Source organism: Danio rerio, chromosome 12 (genome assembly GCF_052040795.2).
Source record: "Danio rerio strain M-AB ecotype USA chromosome 12, GRCz13ab, whole genome shotgun sequence".
NCBI classification, from domain to species: domain Eukaryota; kingdom Metazoa; phylum Chordata; class Actinopteri; order Cypriniformes; family Danionidae; genus Danio; species Danio rerio.
Genome location: NC_141032.1, coordinates 41,096,542 through 41,112,433, shown reverse-complemented (window position 1 = coordinate 41,112,433; position 15,892 = coordinate 41,096,542). Strand labels below are relative to the sequence as shown.

Here is a 15,892-nt window from a genome sequence, read left to right as displayed (position 1 = left end):
TATATATATATATATATATATATATATATATATATATATATATATATATATATATATATATATATATATATATATATATATATATATATATATATATATATATATATATATATATATATATATATATATATATATATATATATATATTATTATTTTATGTAGAGTTTACTGCAAATAAAATGGGTTATGAAAACTAATGGATACAATTAGTCCCTCCACCCAATTAGTAAAAATTAATAATAAATAGAATATTAACTCACAATGCAAAGAAGAAAATCCTAGGTTCAGTTTAAAGTGTCCATCTGTAGTGCCTGTGATAAGTTTGTGTTAAGGAGCCCATATTATGGGTTTTTGAAAATACCCTTCCATGTAGTGTGTAACACAGCTCTAAGTGAAGTGAAGTATCCAGCTAAGGCTTAAATCTGTTAGAGTACAGTGTTTAAAACTGTTGATTCATCTATAAAAGAGTCGACTCATAGTGCTTCAAACGAGTCGCCTTGATACCGAGTCATCAGGTGTTTCGCCATGACGTACGAACGAAACCAAGTTATTCACGTGCACGCGCAAACCCGGGAGATTTGAAACCTGAGGCCCCGCCCTCTGACGCAGAAACCCAGACACACACACACACCCACAAACACACACACACAAACATGCCGGTCGATTGAAGTCACACTGCAGATGGATATTATCGAGTCTCTACCCAAAGATGAAACCTCAGCATTATAACCAAGCAGTTGGAAACTACTGGAAACTTCTGCAAACTACATGCTACAAAGAATACTTCATCAGCGTTTGTTAAAGGAAGGATCAGTAAAGAGTAACTTACTGATGGACGTCAGGATGGGTTTCTTCCTCCATTTCTCAAGTGTAAGTACGTGCGATTAAAGTTGTTGCCTCGTTTACTCTAGCTTGCAAATGTATTTAGTTGTGATTTGTTACTTGTAACCGCGTGTACTGTATGAGGTTCACTCGCTTTCTCATATCGCATGCAAAGCCATGTTAAAAACGCGACGCGTGCTGCTTTGTTTACGGAGCTCCGTGGGGGATGGTAGTGTGTGTGTGTGTGTGTGTGTGTGTTTGTGCGTACGAAGTGTGTGTGTGTGTGCGCGTGCGCTGTCGTCCGGAGGTGTGTGTGTGTGTGTTTTTGTGTGCGCGTGCGCGCGCTGTCATCCGGAGGAGGTTTAAGTGTGTGTGTGTGTGTGTGTGTGTGTGTGTGTGTGTTTGTGTGTGTGTGTGTGTGTGTGTGTGCGCGCGCGCAAGACGAGGGCAATATGTGTGTGTGTGTGTGTGTGTGTTTGTCTGTGAAAAGAGCAGAGTGAGAAGCTAGAAGATCTCATCAAATGTTTTTGGAGTTTTTGCTCAATAAAATAGTTAGTCGTCTGTATTTACATTGACCCACTGGCAGCTAAAATCCACGCCTACACTATTAAGCGTGTATGAACTGTGATTACTTTTATATTGCTGATTAGCTGTTGGGCATTTCACTCTCTCACTGAAGGCAGTCGACCAATCGCAACAGACTGTCATTGGTCCAATCAGCGCAGATTAGCCTCGCGCTAAGGAGGGGTTTGGGAACAAATGAATCACTGGGTAAAAATAAATGCAGATTATAAGACCATGAAGGTGTTTTTTGACCTTGCATGCATATTAGACTGTTGTTGAAGACCCTTACAACCAAGATATGACCCTATTTCATGTATAATATGGGCTCTTTAATGTAGAACGAAGTTGTAGTTCCTGACCATACAAAGTCACGACCTCATTAGATGCTTTCCGAGCCCAGGCAACGCACTAACACGGTGGATATTTCCCGCTGCAACACTCTGTCATATAACTTAACAGAGTTTCACTTGATAGATCTGGAGCTATTTTAGTCTCACAGCCCTTAATGGGGGCACTAGGTTCCACTCCGACAATGTTTAGCACCACATACACACTTTTAAAAACAGGACACGATCTCTCAGTCTTAACTAGACTGAAAACCTTGACCCAGACAGTGACTGGAGATAAATATGACAACCGACGAGGAAGCACAATTATTCACCAAAGCCACACTCATATACACACACATAATGTCGTATCCCATCATGCTCTTGGCTCTAAAGGGGAAAGTAGGACAGCTATAGCAAGCAGCCCTCAGTCTATATTTGCTGCATCACCATCCCAGTTTCTTGCATTGTCTCTGTTGGTTATGTTCAACACACTCTCTTTCATTCTGTGGGTGGTGGGAAAGCCAAAGCCATCTGCTTCAGCCCCATCTATTAACTGCAAGACTAATGAGTCAACTACGATTCCAGAGGCGGCATTCATTCTCTAAGTGAGAGAACCTGGTTAGGAAATCACAACAGACAAGATAAACTAGGTCTAATTCTTCATCAAATTACATAACGTAATGCATGTGAACATTATATTTCAGGTTTTCAATTGAAAATCCAAGAGGTCTGGGAACTTTTTTTTTACTCAAGTGGAACGATTTTTGTTTGTTTTTTTAATAGTACTTTGCAAAAGAATAAATACTCAAAAAAAATGTTGTTGCTTGTTCAAACTGCTTATTTAAATTAGGGTTGGCCGATGTTGACCAATTTAGCATTGTACAATATCTAATGTGAAACATCCCAATGGATGATGGCATCATCATTGTAGGCGGCGGTGAATTAAATTAATGAATTATTATTATTATTATTATTATTTGTAGCCTATCGTTTCAACTACAGACAGGCATCGTCTTTGTTTTAACCATTACCAAATCATAAACGAATAAAGATAAGTTACACACAAATTACCACCTGTCAATCACTTTTTTTGCAGGACTCTGGCATGAATAGACAGAGAGATCTGTGGCGTTATAATGGCGTCTACAGAGTTAAAAAAGGTGCACAACCAACAGCAACCAACCAACAGTCTCTGAGGTTTTCGCTAAAATTACTAAGTACGAGCGTGCAAGAGACTGAAGCAGTGTAATGACGCTGTGACATGTTACGTGATAGATTCAAAAGACCGAAGAGTCGATAGACAGAGACAAGATTAATTTAAGAGCTTTTAACAACTATAGTGAAACGCAATCCATCCTTGATAAACTGTCTGACGTGCACTGCTCTCTGGGGTTTTGTGCACTAAGCACCGCCAACTGCTGGAGCTCAGGCACGCGTGTACACTGCAGTGCATTACAGTGCGTGTGTGTGCGTGTGTGTGTGGTCATGTGATGTGCATTTTCAGCGGTATGATGTGGAATGAGGGTTTTTGAGAAATGTTAGGTGTGTACGAGGATGGTTTTCATTCTAAAATGCCATTTTAAAACTAAGACATAGTGTAAACGGGGCCTGGCATCAGAACATACCAACTCAGCATCGTGATGTCTATCGGGAATGGACGATGGCATCATCTATCAACCTAACCATAATTTGCTTAAATAAGTTTAAACAACACAATTCTTATGTTGTTATTTTCTTGGGACAACATGAATCCACTCAAATTTGTAAAAACAATGAAGTTAACAAACGTTTTGCTTTGGGACATCATAAAGGAATTATGTGGATCTGCCTTTTTGTTTTTTTCAGTGAATAAAAAGTGTCATAATTAGATCAGCCATCAAAGAGGATACTTAGCCAAAAGTAATACAGTGGTCCCTCGCTATAACGTGGTTCACTTTTCGCAGCCTTGCAGTTTCGCAGATTTTTTTTTAATGCAATTTTACATGCTTTTATCTACAGCGCATTGTGTTCTGCGTCCTGACTGGCTGAAGACCATTGTCAATCAATGTCTCTTGTACAGTACAAAGTACATTCAAATTTACATAAATCTTCAATTGCTCTCAGTGTGACTGAAATGCTGTGATGTGTGCTTAAAGGTTTTCTCCCCACAATGTCAATGAAACGTTCTGCACCATCAAAGGCACCTGTGGTAACACCCAAAACGCAGAGGAAGATGCTAAACATCGCACAAAAAGTTTAACTTCTGGACATGCTGAAGGAAGGTAGAAGTTACGTGGCTTTAGGGTGCCATTACAAAATAAATGAATAAAGATCAAATGGTTGATCTTTGGTTTTATTCTATAATACTGGGCTTATTTTTCTACAAAGGTTTGACCATGTGTTTAAACAAGTAAAAAAGGTGTGAAAATGTTAATGCCTGTCTATGAAAAGTGTATTGACTTTATTCTAAAATGCGGATGTGCGCCAGTTTTTGTGATTGTCTTATAACTTCCGATTCATTCGCCTATGGGAGAAATGACTAGGATCATAAATAAACGGCAGAAAGCGGTCAAACTACTTGCTCTACAAACAAATGTTTGCATGACTATACAGACCAAGTAGAATAATATAATAAGAGAATATCAAATTGCAACATTAGGCAGCGTAATGAGCAGTTTTTAACGTCAAAAAATGAATGGAAGTGAATGAGACTAGAAGTCTCAAGCCAAAAAGATTCAAATGGCAGCGCCCGCTCGTCGACGGAGAATAAGGTGAATAAAGTATGTAGTGAGGGATTTTAAATAAAGCTGACTTAAAGCTGACTACTTCGCGGATTTTGCCTATTGCGTGTTATTTTCAGAAATTTTCAGAAAAGTCATTGTGTAGCAGGTATTAGGAGGTTTGCTAAAGTTGGTGGCTGAAGTGCAGCGAGGGGTTTGTTAAACTTTGACAGTGCATGTTCATTGAAAAGAAAGAATGAGTGATAAATCCATACGAATAAGTTTATTGAAAGTAACGTTGCATCTTTAGTTTCCCAACCGAACCATGGTCACCAATCAAACTGTGCCAAGTTCGGGCAGTGCAAGTACATCTTTAGACACCAGAATGTTGATCCTTTACATATACTTTTAAGGCCTAAATTATTAAATTGCATTTATGTATAAGAAGAAACTTATAATGTGTTATTTTGATGATTTTTTAAAAATTATTTTTCATTTGTTTACCTGAATACTAACAGACTCCCAGACAACCATACAGCACTTATTTAATTTGTATCTTTACTTTACTGTGACCATCAATGCTTGTGATCGGTTTATTATATTGTATGCAGATGTACTCCTACGTCAATGCATCCCAATCAATCTGAAATTATGAATCCTTTACAAATAGGGCTATTTATTTCAACTGCATAAAGGGCACCTATTTTAGTTATTTAAGTCTTTAATAGGGGTGTCACTAAAAATCGATTAAAAATCGAAATCGATCGAAATTTATGCTCAATTTCGATTATCTAATCAAAAAATAGGATCGTCAATCCTGCCACTCCCCCATGTCACGTCAGCTTGGCTTGTCAAGCGGGAAAAAAATAGGCTTGAAGTGCTTGTTAAACTGCAGAAGCAGGAGACCCGTTGACAGAACTTAAACCCTCTCCTCTTTCAATGAAGTCGCGGGTGTGTAAGGATTTTGGATTTCCAGTGAGTTATATTGACAACGTTCGTGTTGTTGACAAAAAAAAAAAACACAGTTTTGCAAGCTCTGCTATGTACGTATTACGTACGGTTCGTCCGATAGACAACACCGGCATCGCGATCCTCCGCCCGCCCCCGTTGCAAATCCGCTCACGAAAAGTACACACTCAGGCCGTTTACACTGTCTTTGTTTTTAAATGGCATTTTAGAACGACAACGTTTTGACATCCACAGTGGCGTGTAGCATTTCTGAGCAGCCCTCCTTCCTCTCTACCTCTGAAAATGCACATCACGTGACCACACAGACACAGACGCACACACAGCCATGCGCTCGAGACAGCAGGTCCAGGCAGTCAGAGGACTGCTTCAATCTTTCACTCACTTGTACTTAGTCATTTTAGCGCACACCTCAGATACTGTTGGCTGGTTCCTGTTGGTTGTGCGTCTTTTTTACCAACGCCATTATAACGACACAGATCACTGCCTATTCACGAGTCCCGCAGAAAAAGTGATTGACAGGTGGTAATTATGTGTGTGTCTTGCCTTTATTCATTTACTGTATGATTTGTTTATGGGTAAAACAAAGACCATGCAGGCCAGGTAGTTTAAACGGTAGGCTACAAATAATTAATTGGTCATTAATTAATTAATTATTCAAAATCGAAAATCTAATCATGCCTTTAGAATCAAAAATGTAATCGAATCGAGGATTTGGAGGATTGTGACAGCCTTACGCCCCTTTCACACAGTGATACCGGTAAATATCCGGAAAATTTCCGGAAAGACTTTACCGGTATATTGAAAAAAGCGCTGTTCACACAGGCGAGGACGTTACGGAAATTTTCCGGAAAAGAGCATTCACACATCCATTCCAAAATACCGGTAAATTCTGACATCATTCACCACAAATGAGCTTTAAACGGCTGCGCTTGTATTTGTAAACATTTGACTAAATTACAAACTCTGTGGATGATATTGTGAACAACTTTCTCAGGATCACTTTCGCATGTCGAGATGTTCATAATATGTACGTGTGCTGGCGCTCACAGGCTGTTTCACAGGCACACGAACGTAAACAAACAACGGCTTATCATAAGCATCTCATCGATGATTATTTACACAGTTGGCATTAAGATGAACATATAAACGTGATCTGACTAACTTCTAGCAGCTAAATGTGTCTGGAAAAATATTCAAAGGCTTTTATCCTCACAAACCGCGCGGACGTAAGTGCGTCTGACTGTTGTGATTGGCTAAAGCAGACGTCTCACATCAGCACATTCTAGACGTGCACGCGCTTATTACGGGAATCTTCCTTCTGCGTTCACACAGCGCAGCATTCCGGCAAATTACCGGTAATGTTACAACTTCTCTTTCCGGAAAATAGCCAGAACGAATTTACCGGTATTTTCAAAAAGGACCTGTTCACACATACAACCTTTCCGGAAAATTGCCGGCAATTTTCCGGAAAGGTCTGTATGTGTGAAAGGGGCTTTAGTCTTTAAGTATGTCTTAAGAATGTATCTGTAAAGTTTCAGCGCAAAATAACCATCAGACTATTTATTTTACATGTCTAAACATGCCAATTGTCAACTCTGAGCACACTGTAGCCATAGAGATTACTCTGATGGATGTAGCCTTCACTTACTGCGTCTCACGTACGTAAACAGTACAATGACAGACAAGAATGAAGCACATCTCCCTTACTATATCAAGCAATTTCCCAATGATTATTTGATGTATTGTTGTGGAGTTAATTCAAGTCTTTCTGCAACGAATCACACAATGTCATTACACGTGGGCAGAGAAAACCGCACTCCTACATCTTGTTGTGGTGGGAATTGCAGGGATTTGGATCCTATTTTAACCTCAGGAAATTAAAAAAAAAAGAGACTTAATGTGTTTATATCACTTCAATATGACTGTGGACACACTATACCTACAAAGTTCTGTACAAACAGCTTACAATAGTTGATTTTCATCATAGGAGCCCTTTAAATTATACACAATATAGCAATATGTATCATGCAGCCCTGACCTAAACTGTATTGAAACATAAAATAGCTATGAATGAAATAATAAATGCAAGAAAGCATTATTAGAACTAAAATCTAATCAATTATTTTTGCTTAAATAAATGCAGTATTGGTTAGATTGTGATACTTTTTTGCTATTAAAAAAAATTGTACAGAACGCAAACTTTTACAACATTTTATATCCCAAATTAAATATCCAGTATTTAACCACAATGGATGATGAAACCCACAGTGTCTCACTTCATTTACATTGTCTGAAAAAGATGCGCGTGTGTAAACCCCTCCTCCACCTTTGAGGATGCTGAATTCCCCCATCAGGCGTTTGTGAAGGGCAAACGAGGGTTGATGAAGGTACGGTGATGAGGAAATGGGGGAAGGAGGAACACAGTCTGCTAAAGGGGGTTTTATGGGAGGGGGGCAGATATTAGGGAACAAGTGTGCGTTTTCCAATTGAAGAGTGCTTGAGGGAGGCATATATATGAGCGTCTGTGTGTGTGTGTGCTAATCAGCAAGAGGAGCAGTTGGTGTGGAAACAAGAGAAAGGAGACTGGCATTATGTTTACCGCTTTTGGCCAGAGCCGAAAAAATAAAAACCTCACACACATAAATAAACATCACCATGGCATTCTCTCAGTCCTCGCTGCTCTTGTAGTTTAGTCTTGGTATGAAGTGAAAAGAGGAATTATCATAGACTGTTTTAATGAAGCAGCGTGCGACTACATAGCTGGAATTACCAGGACTAAATCCTCTGATCTTTGTGAACTAGGAGAAACTTGTTCTGTCTGACAGGGAAAAGCCAGAGAGATTAGTGATGGGTGGTATATGCAAAACACCCCATGCCATGGTATACTATCTATCACTATCTACAGTGGCTGGACATATATGCATGTAAAGCAATGTAAATTAATATTGATATTGGTTGGCTAAAGATTAATATAAAGAAAACATGGCATCTTTTTTAAATGTTGTCTTTTTAAAGGAACACTCTTGTTTTATTTTGAAAATGGGCTCATTTTACACCTCCCCTACAGTTAAACAGTAGAGTTTTACCATTTTCTGACCTCTGGGTCTGGCGGGAGCATTTTTACCTTAGCTGAGCATAGATGGTCCAGCATGGAACTGGATTAGACCCCTAGCATCATGCTCAAAAAAAAGTTTCTGTAATTTTACCATTTGAAACTTGATTATTTTAAATGAAAACTTTTTCTAGATGCTAATGGTCTAATTCGGGTTAATGAACTATGCTTAGCTAAGCTGAAAGTGCTCCTGTCAGACCTGGAGATCAGCTGAATTCACTATTTTCAATACTGGATATTTTAAAAAGTAGAATGTTCATTTAAATGACAACATTTCTGCAAAAAATAAAAAAATAAATAAAATAAATAAAAAATAAAAATTGTGTGCTATGATTTGAAATGAGCACCATAAGTCACTTCATCTTTGATAACAGCATCTTTATTTTATTTTATTAGGCTACACAATATATTGTTTTAGCGTCAATATTGCAATGTGTCCATCTGCAGCAGTTACATCAAGACATCAAGCAATTTACATTTTAAGTGAATGTAAACCATTTAGACGAACAAGAAATATGAAGTCTGCCACTTTTTTGCCACCAAGATTAATTGTTTATTTACGCAATAAAAACAAACTATAGTGTTATTTTACATTATATTATTGTTGCGCATGTCTTTGGACTTGTGGTGGAAACTGGAGCATCCGGAGGAAACCCACTCCAAACGGGGAGAATATGCAAACTCCACACAGAAATGTCAACTGACCCAGCCCAGGTTCGAACCAGCGACCTTCTTGCTGTAAGGTGATCGTGCTACCCACTGAGCCACAGTGACACCCCATTATATTATTATCGCAATATATATTGCATAAAAATATCATGCATCCCTATATAGATATATATTATATATTAATAATTTTGTATATTATGCAGATGCACTCCACCAAAAAATCATCCCAATCAATGTAATTTTTTTTTTTATTCTTTCATTATATATATTTTTCTTTTCAGTACTTCAGTTCTTCTGTTTGTGTTGTAACTCCTGTTCAGTGATTGTATTCTCTGTGCTTTTAAAATGTAAAACTACCATAAATATAATATTTAAAATACTCAGAATATTGTAATTACAGCACCTTTCAAAATATTGAGCAACTGTTTTTATAGAATTTTTTTTTAATAAATGCAGCATTTTTGACTATAAGGGCGCACTCACACTATGCTATCCGATCTGTGCCCAGACGCGTTTACCGTTTTGTTTGAGAAGCGAGTAGTCTGAATTGGGCTCAGACACGGTTAAGTTGGGCTTTGGCGCGGTACACAAATCGCACCTGAGCCTGAAACTGAAGATGCGACGTCACCTTTAGGGGTAAGTTTCATATGGATTTTTTAATCATTCTTATTAAAGATGCAAACCCCTCACTGCACGACAGCTACATCTTCAGGAAACCTCCTAATACTTGCAGTACCAGGACTTCTATGACAATTTATGAGCGTCAAAAGTAGCTGAATTGTTCGTTGAAATATTTAACTGCGTGTCACTGCATCGCAAAAGACTAAAATAACACAAAACGATACAACTAAAGCAATCTCCAGTGTGCTGAGCGAGAGTGCTTCTCTTCCTGTTTAACTGAACAGTCGCATCATCGATGATGTAAGCTTGCTCAGGTCCAGTAGGTAAAAATGCAATGTGAGTGCAGGCCGAGCTGAGAGAGGATGGGGGACAATTGCACTTTGGTACAGTTCAAGGCATCTGTACCTAATTTGAGTGCGCCCTTAGATCAGGGGTGTCCAAACTCGGTCCTGGAGGGCTGGTGTCCTGTTCAGTTTAGCTCTAACTTGCTTCAACACACCTGACAGAAAATTTTTAGTATATCCAGTAAGAGCTTGATTAGGCGGTTTAAGTGTGTTTGATTAGGGTTGGAGCTAAACTCTGTAGGACAGCAGTCCTCCAGGACCGAGTGTGGACACCCCTGCAATATACCAAGTCTGACACAAGCCCATTTTACTCATTCATTTATTAATTTTCTTTTCGGCCTAGTCCCTTTATTAATCTGGAGTCGCCAAAGCAAAATGAACCGCCAACTTATCCAGCATATGTTTTACGTAGCGGATGCCCTTCCAGCTCCAACCCATCTCTGGGAAACATCCATAGACACTCATTCACACTCATACACTACGGATAATTTAGCCTACCCAATTCACCTGTACCGCATGTCTTTGGACTGTGGGGGAAACCGGAGCACCCGGAGGAAATTCACATGAACATGGGGAGAACATGCAAACTCCACACAGAAATGCCAGCTGACTGAAGCTCGAAACAGCAACCTTCTTGCTGTGAGGCGACAGCACTACCTGCTGCGCCACTGCGTCGCCACAGCCCATTTTATGTTTAAAAAAAAATAAAAGTGCTGTTTTTCCCCTCTTCTTTTAATTGGAGCTTGATGGATTCAAACCAAAAAGATAAAACAATTTTTTTTTTTTATTCTGGCATAAGTGCTAAAACAGCTCCACATTATGTAATACTCAAAACAATAAAGTAGCTAAAAAAAAAAGTATAGTTCCAAGAAACATTCTTCCTCATTTTGGCTTGTCCTCCTTCATTTTTTTCCACACTAATCTTTTAAAAAAGTCCAACCACTAACAGCCAAACCAATATATCGAACACCGCACAGAAAAACACAGTTTGACACATTCTCCTCCATAGCATAATACACACAAGACATAAAGAAACAGAAGGGAAACCCATAAAATGATAAAGAGAGTGTGAACAAAAATGATGAGACGCATAAAGAAAAAATATTACAGCATTTGCGCATGAGAGAGAGGGACAGAGATGATAAAGCGTGCAATAAAGATTCTGAGTCATTATTATGAATATAATGAATCTCTTCAGAATATATTTGGAATGCACTCGAAAAAAACGCATAAACAACAGCCGCTTTGCTGCCTTATCTGGCCTTCCCGATGTTCTCTCTGTCACAAACATACACAGTCGCACAGCAAAAGTGAGTAATTATAACAGTCGAACAAATACAATGTGCGCACACACATAGAGAGGGTGCGCATTAATACCAGGCAGACATGAATAATGGAACACCTGCATTATCCTCTATGGAAATAAAAGCAAAGCGGAATTATTTACACACTCCCACACTTTTTTTTTACCAAGTTATTTCCACCCACCGTATACTCACGTGTCATTCAAATACAAACACACACACACACAGGACATGAAGAGACAGAGCTGTTTTTCAATTAGCAGGTAATGCTGCTTACAAATGTCCATACGGTTTCCACACTTTTTGACTAAGAATTTACTTTCATGCAAGTTTAATATAGTTTATGGAAAATTAAAATTAAAGGAATTTTTAGTATTAATAATAAAATATATAGTAATATATAGGGATGCAACGGTTCATCGTGAGCCGGCTGAAAATTGCTTCAAATATGTGACGTTTCAAATCGGTAGAAAAGTTGAATGAATCGCAATGCATGTTTGTGTTTACAGGCCCAAACTTGCTTTACCTGCACATAAGTGGCAAGCAAGAGGTGGAGTGGCAGACTAAAATGACATCTGTGAAGTGCGCCAGGGAAACACAAACTGTGTGCAAAAAGACCTGTACTAACAGAACAGCAACTATAATGCAGCACAGTAAAAAACTAATGTCACAGACGCAGTCTGTTCGCAAAAAGCTATTATTAGGTCAAACCACGTGGATATTTGCCCAGATATTTCTTTTTAAAAATGTAAAATCCCAGCACACTCACAATTTTAGTTTGTTTGTATTAAAGGGCCTGCTTTAATTTGTATTGTTCATTTGAGAAGAATAAAAGGGCTCTTGATCACCTTAAATTTGTCTCAAATAATTTTTGTTAAAAAATCATGAATTGTGAGATTAGTATCGTAAATCATTTCCAATCGTGAATCAGCTGAATCGTTACATACCTAGTAATAGATAAAGTTAAAAATCTAATAAAAATGTAAACTTTAATTAAATAATAAAATTAAAAATTGTATTTCAAATGAAATAAAATGAAATAATTTATTAAATTAAATTTAAAAATAACAAACACAAAATCTGTATGTGTGCGTGTGAGAATGAGAGAGTATGGGTGTTGCCCAGTGTCGGGTTGCAGCTGGAAGGGCATCCGCTGTGTAAAACATATGCTTGATAAATTGGTGGTTTATTCTGCTGTGGCGACCCCTGATTAATTAAGGGACTAAGCCGAAAAGAAAATGAATGAATGAATGAAAATAAAAACTTATAATAAAATTTAATTCTAAATAAACTAATAAAATTAAATAACAAATGAAATAAAATAAATTCAAATAAAAAATACTACAAAATTAAAAATGAATTTAAAAAATAAATATTAAAAAATTACAAAAAAACGATTAACTAAAAAATGCAATTAAAAGTTACATTAAAAATAAAAAAATAAAAAAATTCATTAAAAAAATTATTAAATAATATAATTTAATAACAATTAAAATAAAAATTGTAATATATTAAAAAGTAATAAAATTAAATACACAAAAAAAAAAATCAATTAACTTAAATGTGTAGCACGTTCGCCTCACAGCAAGAAGGTCGCTGGATCGAGTTTGCATGTTCTCCCCTTGTTCACATGGGTTTCCTCCAGGTGCTCTGGTTTCCCCCACAAGTCCAAAAACATGCGCTACAGGTGAATTGAAAATCAGCAAAGTAGTAAATAAATAAAATAAAATGTACTTTTTTTAATAATGAAAAAATCTTATATTATCATATGCGGGTAAGAGCATGCATGCAGCCATACATTTATGTATACACATTTGTATACCTATACACTTTTGTGTGTGTATAAACATATAAACCTGCATGTAAGTGATCAAAATCAAGTCCACCTCATATTTTGTCTAATTTATAATCCTAAGCCACTCAGAAAAAAACATACAATATTACACATGCATAATGGAATGTGATCGCCGTTTCATGTTGACTCTGAATGAGTGAGGTCTGACAATGTGGCCCTTCAGTAAGCGCCATGCTTTTTCTGTCCTTGTTAAGACTATGAATGTAAATAAGCAAGCATTGCTGACAGGACCTCCGTATTACTGTTTGTTTCTGCTGCAGCTGAAAAGCAACAAAACCGTCTCCTCCACTTTTGCCATCCAATTTCTGCAGTCCATCCATCTTATCCAAGTATACAGACACACTAACAAAAAAGAGGTGGGGAGAAAAAGAGGGGAAGCGATGGGGAGCACAGTAAAGAGGTGGAGAAATGCAGACGTAGAGGAGGTGGAGAAGATGGTGTGAAAGAGAAGACACAAGGGAGGGATGAAAGGGGTTCAGACTGGGGATTATAGGGGGGAAAGTGGTGTAAAATCTCCAAGAAAGAGAACAAAGGATGGAGAGCATGTGAATGCAATTTGTGCACATCCTCGCTCACAGCCACCCACCACCTCCGTCACAAACACTGACCGTCTTTCTCCAGGAATGAAGAACTCAGCATCTCTCGTTCAATATAATGAGGTTTAATTGAAGCCTTAAGGAAGCGATTGCTGAAACGTTGCTTATTCAACGTGATGACAGTGCCATATATACTGTATATGCACATTCAGCATTCCTCTCACATACAGGACTTAACCCTTAATGTGTTCATGTTGATGTCCAGGCCCTAAAATGAACTCTTGGTATTAAGCAGCATGTGAGTAAGAATGTGTGCTGGGCGAGGGTATATCAACAGTAACTTTCTGTTGTGAGGTCTAACAGGACTGTTGCATTCTCAGATCATCAAAACATGATGAAAACTATGTTGTGATTAGGCCTGTCACAATAATCAATATATCGACTTATGGCACAACATATGGACATTACTGCAATTATTTTTGGTGATGCAATATTTATCACTTGTACATAAAAAACTATTCTAGCAACATTTTAGCTGATTGTGCAACATCTCTATCTCTCTAGTTGAGGTGTCAGTCAGCATGGTTAAAAAAACATTATAGTATTTACTATAAATGACTAAAGTATATTGTTATGTGGGTGTCTGACACCTGAAATAGACCTGGTAGCAGATACTGCAGCCTCTGTTACACTTTATATTTCACTTTTTTGTTAACATTTTTTATCATTTATTTAGGATATGTGTTGTCATGTTCTGATCCCAATGCCTAATTATCAATTAGTTAAAATGACTGTAATTAAATGAAATATTCTTAAGAATTAAATATTTGACTTTGGAAGAGTGTGCATTGTAACATTACATTGCCATTCTGGCATTAATGAGTGGCATAAAATAATCTTAAAATGACAAAAATATCATTTAAATCACAATATATTTTGGTGCAATACATCATACAACAAAAAATAGATATCATGACAAGCGTAGTTCTGATGATAAAAACATTTAAAGAAAATTACTCTAAAGCACTCAAAAAGTATTTTTTTTTTTTTTACTTTTTCACCTACATTTTAAGTGCCTTGGACTGATGATTTTTTTGTAAATACTGTATATATATATATATATATATATATATATATATATATATATATATATATATATATATATATATATATACACACACACACACACACACACACACACACACACACACACACAGTTGAAGTCAGAATTATTAGCTTCCCTGAATTATTAGCCCCCCTGAATAATTAGACCCCTTGTTTATTTCCCGCCCAATTTCTGTTTAAGAGAAGCTTTTTTCAACACATAATAATTTTAAAGACTCATTTCTAATAACTGATTTATTTTATCTTTGACATGTTGACAGTAAATATTATTTTCTTAGATATTTTTCAAGACACTAGTATTCAGCTTAAAGTGACAATTAAAGGCTTAACTAGGTTAATTAGATTAACTAGGCAGGTTAGGGTAATTAGGCGAGTTATTGTACAATGATGGTTTGTTCTGTAGACAGTCGGGAAAGAAATTAGCTTAAAGGGGCTAATAATTTTGTCTTTAAAATTGTGTTTAAAAATTAATAACTGATTTTATTCTAGTCGAAAAAAAACAAAGAAGACTTTTTCCAGAAGAAAAAATATTATCAGACATACTCTGAAATTTTCCTTGCTCTGTTAAACATCATTTGGGAAATATTTTAAAAAGAAAAAAATTTTCAAAGGGGGGCTAATAATTCTGACTTCAACTGTATTAATTAACAGCAGGGACCGGCGGACGTGCTACAACTTTAACTATGAGGTAAACACAAAACAAAACTTTCCATCCGGAGCGCCTTCACAAGACTCCATGCTTGTAAACACTCACAGTAGTATAGCACTCATAGTAGTAGTAGTAGTAGTAGTAGTAGTAGTATATTTTTATTACTATTATTATTATACATTTATTATTATGTTGGCTTGAGAAAGCCAACATACTGTAATGCTACTTAAACTTATTCTTATTATTATTCTTATTATTATTATTCCGGCTTCTGACCAAAAAAAAGCAATCGCT

At 37.0% G+C, this 15,892-nt stretch overlaps 1 protein-coding gene and 1 long non-coding RNA gene across 5 annotated transcripts in view; one reads left to right on the top strand and one right to left on the bottom strand.

The window, feature by feature from the left end:
* The window catches only part of ttyh2 (tweety family member 2), a 131,836-nt gene that overhangs the window by 88,158 nt on the left and 27,786 nt on the right, over nucleotides 1-15,892 (bottom strand).
* On the top strand, nucleotides 2,380-9,105 carry LOC147841464 (uncharacterized). Its single transcript, XR_015503631.1, has 3 exons — nucleotides 2,380-4,144; nucleotides 4,466-5,131; nucleotides 6,882-9,105. It is a non-coding gene; the product is annotated as an uncharacterized LOC147841464 (long non-coding RNA).